The sequence below is a fragment of the Pinus tabuliformis genome, chromosome 8 (assembly GCF_031772625.1).
Source record: "Pinus tabuliformis cultivar Carrire ecotype Pingquan chromosome 8, CPIR1, whole genome shotgun sequence".
Taxonomy (NCBI): domain Eukaryota; kingdom Viridiplantae; phylum Streptophyta; class Pinopsida; order Pinales; family Pinaceae; genus Pinus; species Pinus tabuliformis.
Window position 1 is genome coordinate 1,519,925,610 of NC_142294.1, and position 20,166 is coordinate 1,519,945,775.

Consider the following 20,166-nt stretch of genomic DNA (forward strand, 5'->3'; position numbering starts at 1 on the left):
ATTGGTGGGATGTTTTCCTGCTGCTCTTCAAACCTATCAATAACCTTCCTGATCTCTAGCTTACCTACAGTCCTCTTGAACATTTCTAACCCATTAAATATAACATCCATGCTTCTAATAATTTTATGTTTGAATCGATCCCATAGACGACCACGAAATTCTTCATCCGGATATTCCAAAAGAATGCATTTCATAGATTTATCATCTAGCTTAGTTCTATTTTCTTTGGGAATATGTACAAATGCTTCACATCCAAAGATTTTCAAGTGAGAATAATTCAACTTCTTACCTATCCAAAATTCTTCAGGGATACCACCATTCAAGGTTGTAGTTGGAGATCTATTTATGAGGTAGCAAGCGGTCCTCATTGCTTCAGCCCAAAAATTCTTCTCCAAACTAGAATTGTACAATTTACTTCACACCTTTTTCATAATGGTGTGATTCATCCTTTCTATGACACCATTCTGTTGAGGAGTACCAAGCACAATATTCTCATGCTTTATGCCAAACTTCTTACAATATTCCTTGAATGCATTTGAACAATATTCTCCGCCATTATCTGTTCTTAAAGGCTTGAGAAATTTGTTAGTCTCTCTTTCCACAGCAACATGGAATTTTTGAAATATTCCAAACACTTCAATTTTACTTTTCATAGGATATGCCCAAACCTTCCTGGACGCATCATCTATAAATGTTACAAAATATGATGCTCCTCCTAATGACTTGATATTAATAGGCCCAAACACATCTGAGTGTATCAATTATAACACATTTTTCTTTCTTTCATGACCACCTCTAAGGAATGAAACCCTTCTTTTTCTACCATATATATAATGCTCACAAATCAAGATTGTTGGATTTCAAACCTGGCAATAAATTTTTACCAACAAGGATTTTAAACCCTTCTCACTCATATGACCCAAGCGCTTATGCCATAGATCTACTGAATTTCCTTCTTTTGTGACAGTAGCCAAATCCGATTTTCCTATCAGTGCCTTCAAATGTGTATAATGTTCCTATCTTGGGTCCTTTGGCCACGACCAATGCTCCTTTGCTAATTTTCCAGCCTCCTTTTCCAAAGCTTGTGGAATAACCTTCATCATCTAGTCGTCCCATAGAGATCAAACTCTTGCACATTTCTGGTACATGCTTGACCTGTCTCAACAATATATCATATCCATCCTTCATCTTGATCTGGACATCTCCCACTCCAAAAAGACTACAAAAATGATTATTCCCCAAATGCACTCTACCATAATCACCAGGATTATATGCAACAAAACTATCTTTTCATGGGGTTACATGGTGAGATGCCCTAAATTCAAGGATCCAATCAAAGCTACTACTAGATGTATATACACATGCATCCTCTACTAAAACAGTAAACAACACATCACCATCTATGGCTATAGTAGTAGTCTCACCTTCCTTTATGTTGGATGACTTGTGATTTGTACTGGCTAGTCTCTGATCCTTTTGACCTTTCTTCCAGAATCAACATTCTTTCTTCATGTGCTCAAGTTTTCCACAATGAAAGCAGATGATCTCGCCTCTCCTTGATTTTGATCGGCCTCTCGATCTTGATCTCCCTTTTCGGCCTCGATCCATTCTCCTATCATGATTAGCTAGAGCTAGAGCTTCTCCTCCCTGGTTTTCCGAAATTGACTTGCATCGCAACGCTTCATTCATTAAAATGTTGCTGACATCATCAAACTTTAGGGTCCCCGCAGTTGCTGAAGTGCTCATAGCTACAATTAAATTTTCCCAACTATCTGGCATAGAACACATTAACAAAATATCCCTAACTTCATCATCTAGAATTATTTTAACAGAGGCAAGTTGATTAGTAATAATATTAAATGCATTCAAGTGCTCAGCAATTGAAGCACCCTCCTTCATCTTGAAATTGTAAAGCTTCTTCATCAAGAACACTTTGTTTGATGCCGTGTTCTTCTCATATAGATCATGGAGCTTCTTCCATAATCCTTCTGTCGTCTTTTCTCCAGACACATTGAAATACACATTCATTGCTAGATATTGGTAGATTGTTGCAATCGCCTTTCTATCTAGCTTATTCCACTCTTCATCTTTCATTGATGAGGGTTTTTTTGTTGTTCCCTCAATCGGCAGATATTGATCCTTTAAAATCAATATATCCTCCATCTATGATTTCCATAGGGCAAAATTAGCCCCGCTCAACTTCTCCATATCTGTAGCTATTGTCTCCATTTTCAATAGAATTGACATTCCAAAACACAAAAAATCCTCTTAAAAGTAAAACTTTAATTATTACTCTTTGAACTTTAATAATAATGACCTTTCTCCTTTTTAAAATATCTTTTTCAAAATTTCTATCCCATTTTTAAAATATATTTTCCAAAATTTCCACATATAATTATATATGTTTCATAATAAATATAAAACATATATAATATTTTAACCTTTATTATAAAGACAAAACTCTTCACATTTCACACATACGTGGATATGTTGATTTGAAAAAAGCTTCACATATACATGGAAACTTGATGTGAAAAAAAAACTTACGAACTCCACGTAAAACACTTACGAACTCCATGTTTCAACTCGAGCAACACGTTTCAACATAGGTCCACGGCCTTTTTATTTCTTGCAACAACTACCTTTTAGTTCCATGTTTATTCCTGGGCTCTCTTATTTTCAGCAATTTCCTAGACAGATCCTTCACCTCACATGTTCTCCGCAGTAATGGCATTTCTGGCAGAGAAAACGCACAGAATAATCCATCACTTCCTCTAATGCAGGTAGCCCATTTGGCTCACACCATTCATTCTACTAATATGCGCTTCACTCTCTCTTGGTTGGGCATCACACACAGCGTCAGACAACGAGAAAAAAAACATTTAAGGGCAATCTCCGCATGAACAACCCTTAGCTCTGACTGCATTCTCAACTTGCAAGGAGGAATGGACGACAAAGTCTAGCAGATTCCAATGGTGGATGTTGACGAATGAGAGGATGGGATTCTATAGATGAGGAGATCATACTGTCGGAATCTCCTCATTGGTTGTAGAGAAAGAAAGGAGAAGTCGAGGCTGTGGCAATTCTGAAACCGATATACTTGCCCGATGAGGTTGAAGAAGGGATTCAAGCCCTCAAGGAATCTGTCTTGGAGTGCATTTGCCAGGGTGTGAATCACCATGTTTGAAGACCATGTCGAGTCCGGTGTGTTGAGGATACGTTGAGCACTTTGTTGTTGGGCTATTTTGAAGCGTTGTTGGAGTCTTGCCTGGCAGAAGGAGGCATAAACCTGTGCCCAAGTGAAAAGTTTAAAGGCCAATGCCTAAGTGAAGTGTGTGATGGCCACTGGTTGTGAGTGGCTTCTAAAAGTAAGCATAAGCAAGCTGAGGATGTGTGGAGCCAGTATGAGTCAGCCGAGCGCTTGGGACCAAGTATGTAGTGTAGGATTTGAGAAGGAGGCCTTGGGGTCGATTTGCGACAGAAATCCGAGATACCTGGAAGAAAACCCGGGCCTGGCTCGGCACTTTTGATACTGTAGAAGAAGTTGTGAGGGCTTATGATAACGCAACCATGACTCTGAGGGGCACCAAGGCAAAGACTAATTCTCCCACCCCGAGGGACAACTAGAGTAGCAGCTAGTCTAGCATGGTGGAATCTTCGCCGAGTCCTAAGAACGTTATCGTAGCTCGATTCAGAACCCCTTCTGATGCCTCGTGGAGGAATTTATACAACACCAAATATTTGGATGCGAGAAGGGTTATGGTAATGCTAACAGAAAACCTGGCTTTAAAGAAGCTTCCACTGCCACTACCTGGAAGACAATTTATGTGAACAGATCACCTGGATAGCTGCTCCATCTGAGGTCCAGCAAAAAGTGTGTGGAGCTATATGTGGAGCGTGCTGGTGAGACGTGATTGTGGAGTGTTGGCAGATAAGAGTGTCTACAACCAAGTGTTCGCTGATGAATATTCTGTCGACTGTGATTCCTGTGTGGCACAAACATATCTAGTGGAGTGTTGGTAGATAAGAGTGTTTGCAACCGAGTGTCCGCTGATGAAGATTGTGATGCCTATGTGGCATAGACCGAGTGGAGTGTTTCCAAATAAGAGTGTCTGCAACCAAGTGTCTGTTGATGAAGACTGTGATGCCTGTGTGGCATAGATCACAGATAATATCTAGTGGAGTGTTAGCAGATAGGACTGTCTGCAACACCATGTCCACTAAAGAAAGTTGTGCTGTGTGAAATCAAAAACAGAATGTGAAAGCCACCTTATCAAGTTTTTTAATGTATTGTCATAAACCTTAGCTGAGACTCAAACCAGCAGTCACTTTAAAATTTAAGTCGTCGTGATTAAGGGGAGGTTTGTTAGAATAATCCTGACGTCATCTATCCGTGTTCATGTGACGTCTATGTCTATTCATGTGACAAAAAATTCAGTGTTAGTCGGCGGAATCAGCAAAGGTAGTTGAAAATTAATGGCAGATTATTGTAGAACTATGATACTGAGGATGTATAAATTTTCATGTTTGTGAATGAAATGATCAAGCTCTCTTTGGAGAGTCTTCCCAATTCTATCACAATGAATGAAGTTTTGGACATCTCCATAGCATGCGTTACTGCATGATCAACCCTATTTCATACAAAGTATATTTATTGATTTTGAGGAGGGAATTTTTCAAGTTGGTAAATTTCCTCAACAACTGAGATTTTATAATTTATGTTCAACTAATTGAAACGTCAGAGAAACCTGTGCACCAGCTGTTGGAGATAGCGATATACAGTTCCAAGGACAAAACCCAATTGTATTTTCAACTTATAAGCTCTTCGGTTAGAAGCTATCAAATTAAAAGAAAAAATTGCAAGGACCCTAACACTGACATTTTTGTTTCCTAGTTCTAAAAAATAGAAACACATATATAGAAACTTATTAAACTTACCTGTGTAGTTATGAGAACAAAGAAAAATGCAAGTGTCAAGAATTAGCATCACTATTTGTTGAAAGGAATTTAGCTTCGATAGATTCAACTAAAGTGATATTACTTGCTAATCTCTTTCTGCTCCACTGAAAATGCAATATCCCCAAATTTACAAAATACCTTATGCCCTTTTATCCACTCCCAAAACACTTGTAACAGTTAAAACATGGACAATAACATGCGTGTACCAGTTACAACATGAACAATAACATGCGCACACCAAAATTCCATACCCAGATATGCAGAAATAAAAATAGTAGACAACAAAGCTAGATGGTCCTGAATATCTATAAAGATGGGGATATACGCCATGGTCGCAACTTGCAAAGGTGGGTAATCGCAGGAGGGTTGAATGAACCATGGTCAGTTTCTCTGGGAGACTACACTTAAGTTATGGTACAAAACTAGTCCCACCAGTGTTCTGGCTCCGTATTATCAAATTATGCGTATCCTAAGAAATGTGTTTTAGTATGGTTTCTCTAGTTACCTGGATTTCCCAATAAAAAAATTTAATGATGTTTTGAGAAAAAACTTAACTGTAAAAATACGTTCTACAAATTTCCAAACACATCACTAATGATGGGTATTAAAAAATTTGGAACGTGAAATACGGGCAAAATGCACATCAAATTTCATTTCTGGATCCACCATACCTCCACAAGGTGCTTTTGACCAATCTCCATGGTGGAGATCACCTCTTTGTTAGAAATTGTAATTACTCCCTTATGTGGAGTTAGCTAAAAATAGAGAGTCAGTTAACTGAGTGACTGAGTGTTTGAGTGTTGAGTCAAGTCAAGTTAAGTGATAGACGGCTTTTAGTGTGTGGTTGCATGTGGATGCATGTCAAGATATTTTAGGCAAGTCACTAGTTGGAAAAGGATAAATACCCTTCACTGGGTTCATTGTAAGAATCAAGTTTTGTGTGTTCAATAGAAGAGCTGCAGCTCGTGTTTTATGTGTGAATTAATTTATGTTTTGTCTCTTCTGCCTTTCCAACAAATTGGTATCAGAGCCAGAGAGAAACAACTAGAAATTTTGTAGCCACAGCTTCCATAGACACCAAGTGAAAGCTCAAAAGTTTCACTGCAGTCATTGAGCAATAGGCTGTAGCTTGTCGGCTATTTAACAATAAGTTGTAGCTTGTCGAATTTTTTTGAATAGAGAGAAGGTTGTAGCCGCCAGCTGAACCCTAAAGTGCGTCAACCACAATCGTCGCATCCGCATCTGAATCCAAAGCGAGCATGCAGAGAAGAGATACGACCAAAAAATATTCAAAAGATTGTTTTAACGGGTGATAACCGTCATCAAAATTCAGTGCCGAGTTAGCCACAGAAGCCAAGTTTGCAAAGAAGATAGCGTACCAGGTCAAAGGAAGGAGATGGACGGAAAGTCAACCAGAAAGTGCGTGGAAAAGATATCAAGAAGATGACAAGGATATATATTTTTTAAAATCCATGTAAGACCCTCTCATGTGCATTTGAACAAAAAAAGATTTTTGAAAGGGTTGCCGAAGGTTTGAAGTTCAATAAGTGTAATAAAAGGGATTTAAAGTGCATGTGTTATAAAAGGTTATTAAATGAAAGTTTTTTTTTTAAGAGGTTGAATTAATTTAAGGATTTTTAAAGGCTTGTTAAAGTTTGATATATTTAATAGTTAGGCTATTATAAAAAAAAAAATTTAAGGGTTTTTATTGGCAAGAGAACTCAAGGCTTCACAAAAGTTCATCTATCTATAAAAAAAAAATTGTTTTTTTTGTCAAGAATGATAGTTTTGGGTGAATATTGTGCCTTACGGGGGTGCATATTGAAAATCATATTTTTTTTGGGGGCGATATGGAAGATAGCCCCATCCAATCAAGAAAGAATCTATAAAACAGAAGAAAGACCGCAGTCATAGTTTACAAAGCGCGACTAAAGCATACGAGGAAAAGAAATCGAAAAGAAGAGGCAAAGATCATTGCCATGGTTAGAGAGGTTTAGGCTGCAACCAAGGAATTGAGAAGTCTAGCAGAAGACAAAGAAGAAATCGAGGGTGATTGGTGTAGCTTTGATTTGCTACCACCTCCATTGTTTACAGGTAAATATTTTGATCATTGGGTTATCAAGATGTCAACTTTTCTTCAAGCTAAAGAGTTAATTGAATATGATTCTAATAACCCATATGATGAAGCATGCGATGTTTTAGCATTGAATTTTATAAAACATGTATTGGATGAGGAGTGTTTGTGCAAGGTAGTAAAGGCTACAACTTCCAAGGAAGCATGGATGTTCCTGGAAGAAGAATTTGGCACAAGGGGGAGTGACATGTAACAACAGGTTATGTCACAAGAAAAGAAGTCAGCCACAGATCTGCAAGTATATCAGCAAGACTCTGAGAGGAAAACAGAGCTTGGAGAATCCCACTCAAAAGTGGATGATGATTTTTAAGGCCATAAAATTAAAACCCATTATGCAAGAATGCATATGGATGAAGAATATGCAACAAAGATTGTAGAGAGAGAAGTTGAAGCCTCTGTGTGTGAAACAGAGCAAGAGCATATTAATGCTCAAGGAATCCACTGTAATATGGATGATAAAGATGATGGTGAATCCCACCGTGATGAGACACATGTGGATGATGACTACAAAGTTATACGTGAATTGGTGAATCCAATCACGGTTGATAGATTTGGTGAAGTTGAAATTGTTAATGAAGTTGAGAATGAGCACATGCATGCTCGAATATCCCACCATAGTGTGGATGAACATTATGTTGATGATATGTGTGATTTCTTTTTTGAAACAGAGATTGATTATGGCAATATGATAAGCACAATGTTTGATGTAAAATTGAAGGTTCAAGCTGCCACTGTAGCAGCAAGATATGAAGCAGTTGGAACTGCTCATGAAGCAGTATGTCATCTAGTAGCAGCTGATGATCAAAAACAGGATAAAGTGATTGAAGAGTTTTTTATGAGAATATCCACTAACAACATAATAGTGGAGGACAACCTCCATGCAGTTGAAAAGAAGGAAGATGTAGAGCAGGAAGCTCTCACTGAAGATAGTCATATTAAAGATGTTTTTAACATTGTTTTTGAATATGTAGGTGTTCAGAATAGCATGGGAAAAGAAGTTGAAAACAAGGTTTTTAATAAGTTTCATGTAGATTTGAAGCTCATTGAAGAATGGATTTAGAAACCAATAGGACAAATTGAAGCGAGTCAAACTCATGAATATAAGGCACAAGAAGCAAAGAAAAGAAGACATTTTGAAGATGCAATGTTTTGGAACAGTCCATGGTTGAACAAATATTTGAAGAGGAAGGTGTAGAAGACATGCTCCAATTTTTCTTCAAAACAAGTTCAAGACAAGCCAAAGAAAAATTGTAGCAGCAACAACTGAATAAAACCTACAACAAGAAAGTTCAATAGAGCATGAAGTAATTTCTAGGATATAGAATCTGGAAGCAGAGAAAAAGAAAATGAAAATTTGTAAAATCCTTGAGTCATTGTAAACCTAGCTGAGACATAGACCAGCAGGCATGTTTGAGTGATAATCGAGTAAAGTTAAGTTATGTTGAGTCATATAGTCGTAATTAAGGGGGAGTGTTAGAAATTGTAGTTACTCTCGCATGTGGAGTTAGTTAAAAATAGAGAGTCAGTTAACTGAGTGATTGAGTGATTGAGTGTTGAGTCAAGCCAAGTTAAGTGATAGACGACTTTTAGTGTGTGGTTGCATGTGGATGCATGTCAAGATATTTTAGGCAAGTCGCTAGTTGGAAAAGGATAAATACCTTCACTGGGTTCATTGTAAGAATCCAGTTTTGTGTGATCAATACAAGAGCGGTAGCTCGTATGTTTTATGTGTGAATTTGTGTTTTGTCTTCTCTATATTTCCAACACTCTTCAATTATGAAACATGCTACTTATGAAATTTCCTTTTTGGGTATGACACCAACCAACCACTCTGGGCCTCTCTCTCTTACGTGCTTGATAATCACAACTATGATAGATGCACCAAAACTAGAATGAGGATTTTCGCCACACTATCATCAATAGACAAATGAAATTATTAGAACTCTTGACATCACCTCATTTGATGAAGGTGCAACTGTCCAATCACATCCACGATCCAATTATGCTCTATATTGAAGCACACATTGTCCACTAAAGTTTGTTTACGAAGCTTCTTCTACACAACTCCAAAGTTTATCTATGCCTCTCCAAGAATAACAATCCTACCAATCTCCTCTAAAATTCTTTGACTCAACTCTTTTCCATAGTTAACATCCAATTTTCAACTTTTGTCTACTCGGAATCGACAATTTGTAATCCCTTGTTCGCTCTCCATAATGTTATCTGCATTTCTATACTGACCAGCTAAACATTAATGAAGGAGTGTGTGAATCCTTGTCATGCATTAACATTGTTCTCACACACGAGATTTTTAATTTGAGCTCTGATACCAATTTAATATAATAAATGAAAATAAATAAATAATTTAAAAGGCAGAAATATGTGGAAAAGGGATTTATGCTTGAATGTATTAATCACAAAGAGTGATGATACAATATAAATATATCAAAAAAATTAAGGGGCAAAGGAGACGAGTATCCATCAAATCAATTGTGGAGGTCAAATCTTCAGTTGCAGTGATCAAATCACAACTAGACAGGAGCTAAAAAATAACATAGATATTCAACTCACAGAAAACACAGAGTAAAATTTGGAGCAACACAATAAAACTTTAGTTTATAATTTTAATGCATGAAATACATTCCTATGGAGATTGTGGCTCCTTCACCAGTAAATTTCTTACTGCAATCTCTGAGACTTTGCATCGTCTTTACATCCTCTCGACTGTAAAAAAGTGTGTTACATTCATATTTATCAAAGCATACAATTTTGACACATTAATGCATGACTGAACAAAACATTAAGACATAGTATGGGCTCTTGTACAAAATGAATGATTTTCTAAACTTGGAGAGGTTGCGGACTGCAAGTAAGAGTTTCGGAGTAAATGTTTGACCATACATCTATATTAAATACTCATTTGATTTTAATTATCTAATGTGTGTTGAGGAATAGAGAACTTGTACTCTTGCATACTTTTGTACTTCAACTTGCTAATAAAATTTGCAACCTGTAGAAATCTACTTGGCAAGTATGGTTGCTACTAGTTTAGTAATTGCAGTGGTTGAGATTAATTTTTCCAACACTCCCCCTTAATCACAACTTCTGCCATTGACAATTCTCAAACAATCTTTGAGATAAACAAAAATTTGACGTGCCAATGGCTTTGTGAAAATGTTAGCAAACTGTTCCTGTGACCTGCACTACTGCAACACAATTTCACCATTGTTAATAAACTCTCTAATAAAATGATATTTAGCATCAATGTGCTTGGTCCTCTTGTGAAAAACACAATTCTTTGATAGTGCAATTGTAGACGTGTTGTCGCAGGAAATAGTTGTTGTTCCCTCTTGGTCGTGGCATAAATTCCTCAACATTCTTCTCATCAAAACTGCTTGACACGTTGCTACTGTTGCGGCGACATATTCAACTTCTACTGTTGATAATGACACTATTGGTTGCTTCTTGGAAGCCTATGAAATAGCTCCCAAACCTAAATCGTTATGAATTTAAATCTGCCCCACTCGATTCATGTCAAACGGAATTGGCATTTGGTGTCGGCAAAGTAGGAAAGGTTGGGAAAAGAAGCCAAAGGAAACTCACACATTCTATTTCTGCACAAAAATTGGGTTTGGTCCAAACAACTACAACGAGTGCTCCTCTTAGATTTATTTGGTGTTGGAAAAGTAGGAAAGGTTGGGAAAAAAGGCCAAAGGAAATTCACACATTCTATTTCTACACAAAAATTGGGTTTGGTCCAAACACAAGCAGCGAGTGCTCCTCTTAGATTCATTTGCTGGTCAAGTGTTTATCGTGCTTCGAGCCCACAGTCAAATGAAATCTAACTGAAAACCTCGATTTTAATTTCAACGCTCTTTCAAACATCACATCACTATCTCTCTTATTCCCTAGCATTTCGTGGAGGGAAAAAGTCTTTATTGCTCAATTAAGGACCAACTCCCATCAACTTCGGTGTGAAACAGGATGGGGGAAAGGGCCTAAAGAAGTTTGGGAAGAATGGGTATGTACATTTTGCACGTCTTGGGCAGTGGAATCCGAAAAACATTTCATTTTGGAATGTGATGTATTCAAAGACATGAAAGAAAGTTATGAGAACATGTTAGCATTAGTTTTTTGGTATTGTCTTTTCAGTGAGGGGATTGTTGTAATGTTGGGCGAGCTCATCATCAATTTGAATAGGAAAAAATATTGAATTACAAAAGCGAAAAAACAAGAAACTAATGGTCTCATAGACTACTTTTAGTCTCATGTACCTTAAAATATCATTTCATTTCATTTTCCAATAAACGGTCTTTGATCACATGAATTCCCACATAAATGTGTTTAAAATATACACTTATTTTCTTTAAGACGATTAACTTTTTTTTTTCTTTTTTTTTTTAACTAAATGAATTGGTACAAGTCACAGTGGTTACAAGTGAATCGTTTGATCTATAATAGGTAGGTGGTAGCTATAAATTAAACATTTTTAATATGAAATTTTGTATTCAAATTTACTTTACATTTTTTCAAACATATATAAAAAATAAATAATTAATGTTAATATAAAGTTTTGGTAAAACATGTATTTTTGTTGTTGAAATATTTAATTAATGAATACCTCACTCATCTTTAAAGACATGAAAGCAAGACATTTCAACTCCCAAAAATTTACATCAACATCAAATTCTTGACTGTAAAAATCTTTATGCAAAAATTTCAAAATAATTATTTATTAAATATAGTTTAATATAAATTTTTAAATATTATATTATATAATTTAAATCAATTTTTAAATATATAATTTTGAAATATATAATTTTTAAACCAATAAATTTTGAAAAATATAACGCTGAGACTCTGCTTAGACAAAGCGTCAGACTCGCCGTATCGATCCAAAAAAGCGCGGGGACTTGGAGTCATCGGGCTCAGTCACGGAGATTTACACACTGTAGAGAAGGGAGTCTTCCACGCCACGGAGATTTACACACTGTAGAGAAGGGAGTCAATAGGGACGACCCGTCTTCCACGCCACAGAAAGCCAAATATATATATATTTTTTTAAACACAAAAATGATGTGGATGCCTTTGTATGATAATTTAAATTTTTGGCATGGTTTATAATCCATAATATAAGTGAGTTAATGGATTGGAATCAATAAATCCATAATATAAGTGAGTTAATGGATTGGAATATATTGATTGTAAATAAAATTTTAAATTATTTAAAAAAATATAAATAAATAGTTAGGAAATATTTAAATTCATTTTTAAATTAAGAGGTTAAATTTGTTTTTAATTTAAAATATTAAAGAAAAAAAATAAGTGAAAAAAATTGATAATTTAACTTTATTTATTTTTTAATAATCATTCAAATAAATAAATATGATTAAATTTTAGCATGCGTGAGTTTGCAATTTCCTTTCTATTTCTCTCATTTACTAAACTAAGTTTATCCAATGCCAAGAGGTTTTTTTTTATATATTTATTTGAGTTTATCCATGATGAGAATTTTTTAAGATATTTATTTGAAGTTTTTTAGTTAGAGATTATTTAATGTTTGTTTTAATTATTTATATATTATATATATGAATTTAGGTTTAAGAATTTGATATGATTATTTATTTATTTTAATGATTTTTTTATCGATTTTTTTAATTTTTAATAAAGATAATAAAATTGTTTTAGTTAATGAATGATGTGTTTTTATTTTTTTTATTTTTCCAAATTTTTCTAAGATAAGGATGTATGTAATTGTTGTAACATTATTATATATATATATATATATAATGAAATTAAAATTGTTTTATTTAAATATGATAGTTTTTAATCCAATTTCATAATAAGTAGTTTATCAATTTCTAAGAATAAAAAATATACTAGTTTCTTAAGTTATGTTTAAGATTTGACTTTCATAGTTGCTCAAAATCTCTTGCAAAAGTTTACTATACTTTGATGGTTATAGATAATAATGTAGTTGTATTCTGATATGTATTATAGTTACAATGATTTAATAAACATAATTTAAGTTAGTCAAAAGACTTTAAATTATTCCTTCAAAAAATAATAATAAATAAAAACTAATGTTTGTGTGCATGAGCGCCTCTATTCCTCTATTCGTATGTTTCATTTTCAATATATCTCATAAATAATTTATTGGCCTAGTTTGCTAAGTAAGAGCTTTTTGCTTCCAAGAGCAATCTAAATACAATATTTGAAAGGTTAAGCTAGTCTTCTCTAATAGAAGTCCTTTTAATGTAAGTTTGAATAACATATTTAAATTATAACAATGGGCAATCCAATTTGAATTAACTTTATTCATCTCATCTAGTTCAAATAGACATTATTCACTTCATTTCTAATTAAATATAAACACAATAAAAACATCACTATTAAATTTCTTTTTTCAATTCACCTCAATAATATCTTCTTACTCTTATTTAACATACCCTTTTTACTCTTCTTTTTAGTTAATTTATGTTAAATGTGACATTTTGAAAATAAATTTTACACTAAATTCCCACTTTATTATTAAGATGATAATTTTCTAAAATTATCACTTTGTTTTTGGTGTTGAGACTAAGTTTATAAACCACCAAGATTATTTTCTCCCCTATTAGAAGAAATTTTAACATAAAAGTGTCCTCTTAAGAAAAAATAATAAAACAATAGTTATGAATTTTGGAGAAAAAAAAAAAAAACTTTTTTCATTGTATTTTTGACTTATCTCCTTATAAGTTTACTTAAATTTCAAATGTAGACATGATTACCCATTATGAATACTTTTGAGAAGACCCACATTAATAAAAATTGAAGATACATTAAAAAAATGTGTTGAACATTTTTTTTTTTTTTTAATAGATGTATCTTCAAATTTTATCAATGTGGATCTTCTCAAAAGTATGCATAATGGGTACTCGTTGAATGCATAATTTAATTATGCATCCAACGAGTGTCTACAATTGAAATTTGAGTAAATATATAAGGAGATAAGCCAAAAATACAATTACAAAAATAGTTTTATAATTTTCCCTCCAAAATATTTACATGTACCTCTTTTTAAATTTACAAGAATTTGATTGGTTTACACATTATGTACATGAAAATTTCATGGGCACTTTTAGGCTAAAATTTCCTCTAAAAGACTCTAGTTTAATATTGAAATCTCCATAAAAATAATGTGCATGTCATAAATTTAAATATTTTCTTGATTGCAATGTAGCTAACATAAAGTATTGAATTTTTATAGGCTTCACTAATTAATAGCACAACCACATTAATAAACGTGGTTGATATATACCGATAGGCATATATCAAGCACATATACAACCCAAAAAAGTAAATGTGGTTGATATACATTGATAAGCATATATCAACCACAATAATAATTTTTAGGTGTATGGTAAGGATTTATAGGTGGTTTATATACGCCTATCAACATATATTAGTTTCATTTACTAATATGGTTGTGCTAGCATTCAAAACCTAATATTATAAACTATAATATTAAAACCCAATATTTTAAGCCTAATATTACAAAACTTAATATCTTAAACGAAATATTAAAACTTAAAATTATAAACCATATATATATGTGTGTGGGGGGGGGAATATATTAAATCCTAATATTATAAACCCTATATATTTAACCCTATATGGTAAATCCTAATAAAAACCCCAATATTATAAACCCACGTTAGTAAATGTGGTTAACCAATTTTATACTGTCGTTATGCGATGTTGGATAAATTGCAATGTAATGTAAAATTATGACAATGATTGTCACATTATATACACCAAAGTTTGATCATCATCAACAATCGCTATAAAGTCTCACTTTGTTTGACTTTGTTGACTAATGTGGTTGAATAATAATAATAGGAAATTATGTTTGATGTAACTTGAAGAGTGTTTATTTTTAAACGTAGTAAACAAACATAGTCGAAAATAGACAACCACATTAGTAAATATGGTTAACTAATTTTGTAATGCCACAATACAATGTTGGATAAATCGTTGTGTAATGTAAGATTACGACAATGATTCTCACATTCCAATAATGGTTATCATAATGTGATGTTGGATAGATTTATGTACAATTCCAATTTGACATGTTTGAATATGAATATTAATCGATTAATATTAATATAGATTATGGTTGACTATTTAAATGGCTCCCCGCTATAGTTCATTGTTGAAAGCAGGAGACAAAATAACCTCATTTCGGCAGAGGTCGTGAAGCGGCTCATCTTACTGACCACAACATATCCACAACCGTACACCATTGGGTGGCTTCACCAAGGACAAGATCTTCGCGTGATCCAGCAGTGTCGTCTTCCATACAACATCAAGCCCTTCATAGATGAGGTATTATGTGACGTTGCTCCCCTTGATGTTTGTAATGTATTACTAAGCCAACCATACTTGTGGAAGTGACATGATGTGTATGAATCAAGGCCTCGTGCTATTATTGTTACTTTGGGAAATAAGTTGTATAGGATATTGGAGGTAGCACCGTCTATCGCCATCTCTTTGGTTACTGCAAAACAATGCAGTAAGCTCGTTTCCAAAACTAGGAAATTTGCTTTCCTGATGATACGCCCTCAAGGAAAGAAGAAGACAGTGGCCATGACCTCCAGACAAGGCCCCTCCGCATGACAACTACAGATGGACAAGGCTGTGGAGGAGTACAAGGACATCTTCACCTCTCCCGTAGGTATTCCTCTACACTGTCAGGTCAAGCACTCCATTGATCTGACCCCAGGTACGGCGTTGCCCAGTGGACCAATCTATCGACGCTCTGTTCTGGAGAACAATGAAATCAAGAGGCAGATTTAGGAGTTGCTACAGAAAGGTCACATCCGACCAAGTTCATCACCCTGTGGGAGCCTGATCGTGTTGTTACAGAAGAAGGCTGGGACTTGGAAACTCTACATTGACTATCGGCCATTGAACAAGATCGCTATCCAAAATAGGTACTCGATCCCACAGATTGATGACCTTCTGGACAAACGAAAGGGAGAAAAATATTTCAGCAAGATCGAATTAAAGTCAAGATATCACCAGGTACCAATTGAACCCTCCGATGTGTGGAAGACTACCTTCAAAGCCAAGGAGGGCCTTTTCGAATGGTTGGTTATGGCTTTTGGGTTAACGAATGCTCCTGCAACCTTCATGAGGCTAATGGATGACATCTTGTGGCCATTCACCAACTCAATTGTAGTGGTATATTTGGATGACATCCTGATCTTTAGCCAGAGTCAAGAAGAGAACCTCCACCACATTCGACAAGTTCTCCAAACATTGTGGCAACACAAGCTATGTGCCACTTTGGAGAAATGCACTTTTGGCATGACCCAAGTTCAGTATCTAGGATACATTATTGATGAACAGGGGGTGCATGTGGATCCAGCTAATATCCAAACCATTTGGGATTGGCCATCTCCAACCACTCTGATGAGCTTCACAGCTTTCTGGGTCTTGCCAACTTCTACCGCAGGTTCGTGTCGATATTTTCTCATATCACTTGGCCCTTGAGTCAAGTCACTAAAGGAGGAGCGCAGCAAAATTCTTTTGGTTTGAATCTCAACAGAAGGCATTCACAGAGTTGAAACGTCACCTCTGCTCAACACTAGTGCTCGCATTACCAGACTTGCAACAACCATTTGAGGTTGAAACAGATGCCTTTGACTATGCTATTTGGGCAATCCTTACTCAACACGGACATCCAGTGGCATATCATAGTGAGACACTTTCAAACACATTTCGGAAGTATCCCACTTATGAAAAATATATGTATTCCATTGTGCAAGCCTGCTGACAATGGAAGCATTACATTTTGGGGAAGGAAACGGTCATCGACACAGACCACTGGCCCCTACAGTTCATACAAACCCAAGGGAAATTACAGAATGATTGCCATTAGAAGTGGTCCACATACCTTTAACAATTCCATTTGAATATCAAGTATAAGAAGGGCAGCACCAATAATGTTGCAGATTGCCTCAGTCGACCACCGATCATGGTGTTAACCACCATGCTCAACTCTTGTGGGCACGAGACTTCTGATTGGTCACTTCTCTACAAAAGCGACCCAAAATTCAGCCACACATACCAGACACTCTTGGAGGGTCAGCATGTTGTAGATTTTCACCTCCAGGATGCCCTATTATGCCACCTGGGTCACCTTTGTGTTCCTTCAAGTGAGCGTGCCAAGATGATTTGGGAAGCACACTATAGTCGGGCTGCTGGGCATTTTGAGGTCAAGAAAATGGTGGCAGTACTATAGAAGTATTTCTATTTGTTGAATCTTCGATAGGATGTAGGGAAGTACATCTAATCATTCACTGCCTGCACCATTGCTAAACTGAGCATCAAGAAGCAAGGCCTTTATACCCCGCTGCTTACCCCTAGTCGACATTGGGAATCCATCTCCATGGATTACATGTGAGGCCTTCCTTCTAATAAGCATGGAAACGACTACGTTTTTGTGGTCATCGACAAGTTCTCAAAGATGGCCATTATGGCGGCCTACAAGAAGAATATCAGATCAGAGGCCACTGCTAAACTCTTCTTTGAACGAGTGTGGGTACACTTTGGCATCCCACAGTCTATCATCTCATATTGGGACATCAAGTTCCTCAGTACATTTTTGTCCAGTCTCTGGTCGATGTTGGACACCAAACACACTAAGTCCACAACCTTCCATCCCCAAACTGATGGCCAAATAGAGGTTGTCAACAGGATGATCGTACACATTCTGTGTATGTACAACTCAAAGCATCCATGCACATGTGATGAGAGCCTACCCTATGTTCATCATAGCTATAACCAGGCTCTCCACAGCTCGACTGGCCACAAACCTTTCCAGGTGGGCTTAGGATTCCAGCCACTATGTCCCATTGATGTGGCCATGCCATTTGCAGCTACTCAAGCAGATTTGGCTCATGTACAGTCCAAAACAAATAAAGAAAACACCTTCTTTGAGCACATCCAACATATTCACCAGTAGGTCCACAACATTATGGAGAAATCAAATGCCAAATACAAGTAGCGACATGATCAACATCAGGTTCCACACAAGTTTCAGTTGGGAGACAAAGTCTGGTTGCATTTGCAAAAGGAATGCCTTACCAGAGCCTCTCAGAAACTTAGACCACCCTAATATGGTCCTTGCACCATTACCAAGGCCATGGGAGACAATGTATTTGAGCTCAACATTACCCCATTCCTTGGCCTGCACCCAATGTTCAACATGGACCGCCTTTGGCTATACTTTCCACCATTACTAGACACATCCAACATTGCAGATAACTCACACTCACTGAGTTAAATCTAGATTGCATGGACCATTATAAAGGTGCATGTTTCAACCCATAGAGACTCTTCTTCAACCTGTAAACAAGGTCTTCTTTGCCTTTTTCTATGAAGCCTTCTGGTTGCTCCACATAAATTTCTTCCTGCAATTCACCATAAAGGAAAGCTATTTTTGCATCTAACTTTTCACATTCTAAGTCTAAAGAAGCAACAAGACCAAGAATGACTCTAATGGATGACATTTTAACAACAGGTGAGAATATTTGAGTGAATTCAATACCTTCTTTTTTGGAAAATCCTTTCACCACAAACCTTTCTTTATACCTCTCCTTCTTTTCGTCACCTTCATGCTTAATCCTGTAAATCCATTTGTTTTGTAGAGCATTTCTACACTTTGGGAGGTTTACCAATTCCCAAGTTTTATTTTCCAGCAAAGATTTCATTTCTTCTTCCATTGCTTTCTTCCATTCTTTACTGTGCTCAACTTTACAAGCTTCTTGAAAGCAATTAGGATCACCTTCATCAGTCAACAAAATATAGTTTGAAGGAGGATACCTTTGTGAAGGCTTATGAGGCCTAGAAGATCTATGAACCAATTGTGGTGGTGCATTATCAGGTTGAATCTCTTGTAAAGGTTCCTGCAATATTCCTTCTTCTTGGTGTTCATCATTTTCCACTTGTTGATCTTCCTGCTTCTGAATTTGTTGTTCATTTTCTTGAATTGGTGGGATATTTTCCTACTTCTCTTTAAACCTGTCAATAACCTTCTTGACCTCCAACTTACTTACAATCCTCTTGAAAATTTCTGACTCATTAAATATAACATCCGTGCTTCTAATAATTTTATGTTTGAGTCGATCCCATAGATGATAACCAAATTATTCATCCGCATATCCCAAAAAAAATCATTTCATAGATTTATCATCTAGCTTAGTTCTATTTTCTTTGGGAATATGTACAAATGCTTCACATCCAAATATTTTCAAGTGAGAATAATTCAACTTCTTACCAGTCCAAAATTCTTCAGGGATACCACCATCCAAGGCTATAGTTGGAGATCTATTTATGGGGTAGCAAGCGGTCCTCATTACTTTAGCCCAAAAAGTCTTCTCCAAACCAGAATTATACAACATACCTCACACCTTTTCCATAATGGTGTGATTCATCCTTTCTGCGACACCATTATGTTGAGGATTACTAGGCACATTCTTGTCATGATTTATGCCAAACTTCTTACAATATTCCTTGAATGCATTTGAGCAATATTCTCCACGATTATCTGTTCTTAAACACTTGAGAAATTTGTTAGTCTCTCTTTCCACAGCAACATGGAATTTTTGAAATATTCCAAACACTTCACTTTTACTCTTCATAGGATATGCCCATGGATGCATCATCTATAAATGTTACAAAATATGATGCTCCTCATAATGACTTGATATTAATAGGCCCAAACACATTTGAGTATATAAATTCTAACGCATTTTTCTTTCCATCATGACCACCTCTAAGGAATGAAACCCTTCTTTGTCTACCATATATACAATGCTCACAAAGATCAAGATTGTAGGATTTCAAACATGGCAATAAATTTTTACCAACAAGGATTTTTAAACCCTTCTCATTCATATGACCCAAGCGCTTATGCCACAGATTTTCTGAATTTCCTTCTTTTGTGACAGCAACCAAATCTGATTTTCCTATCAGTGCCTTCAATGTGTATAATGTTCTTGTCTTGGGTCCTTTGTCCATGACCA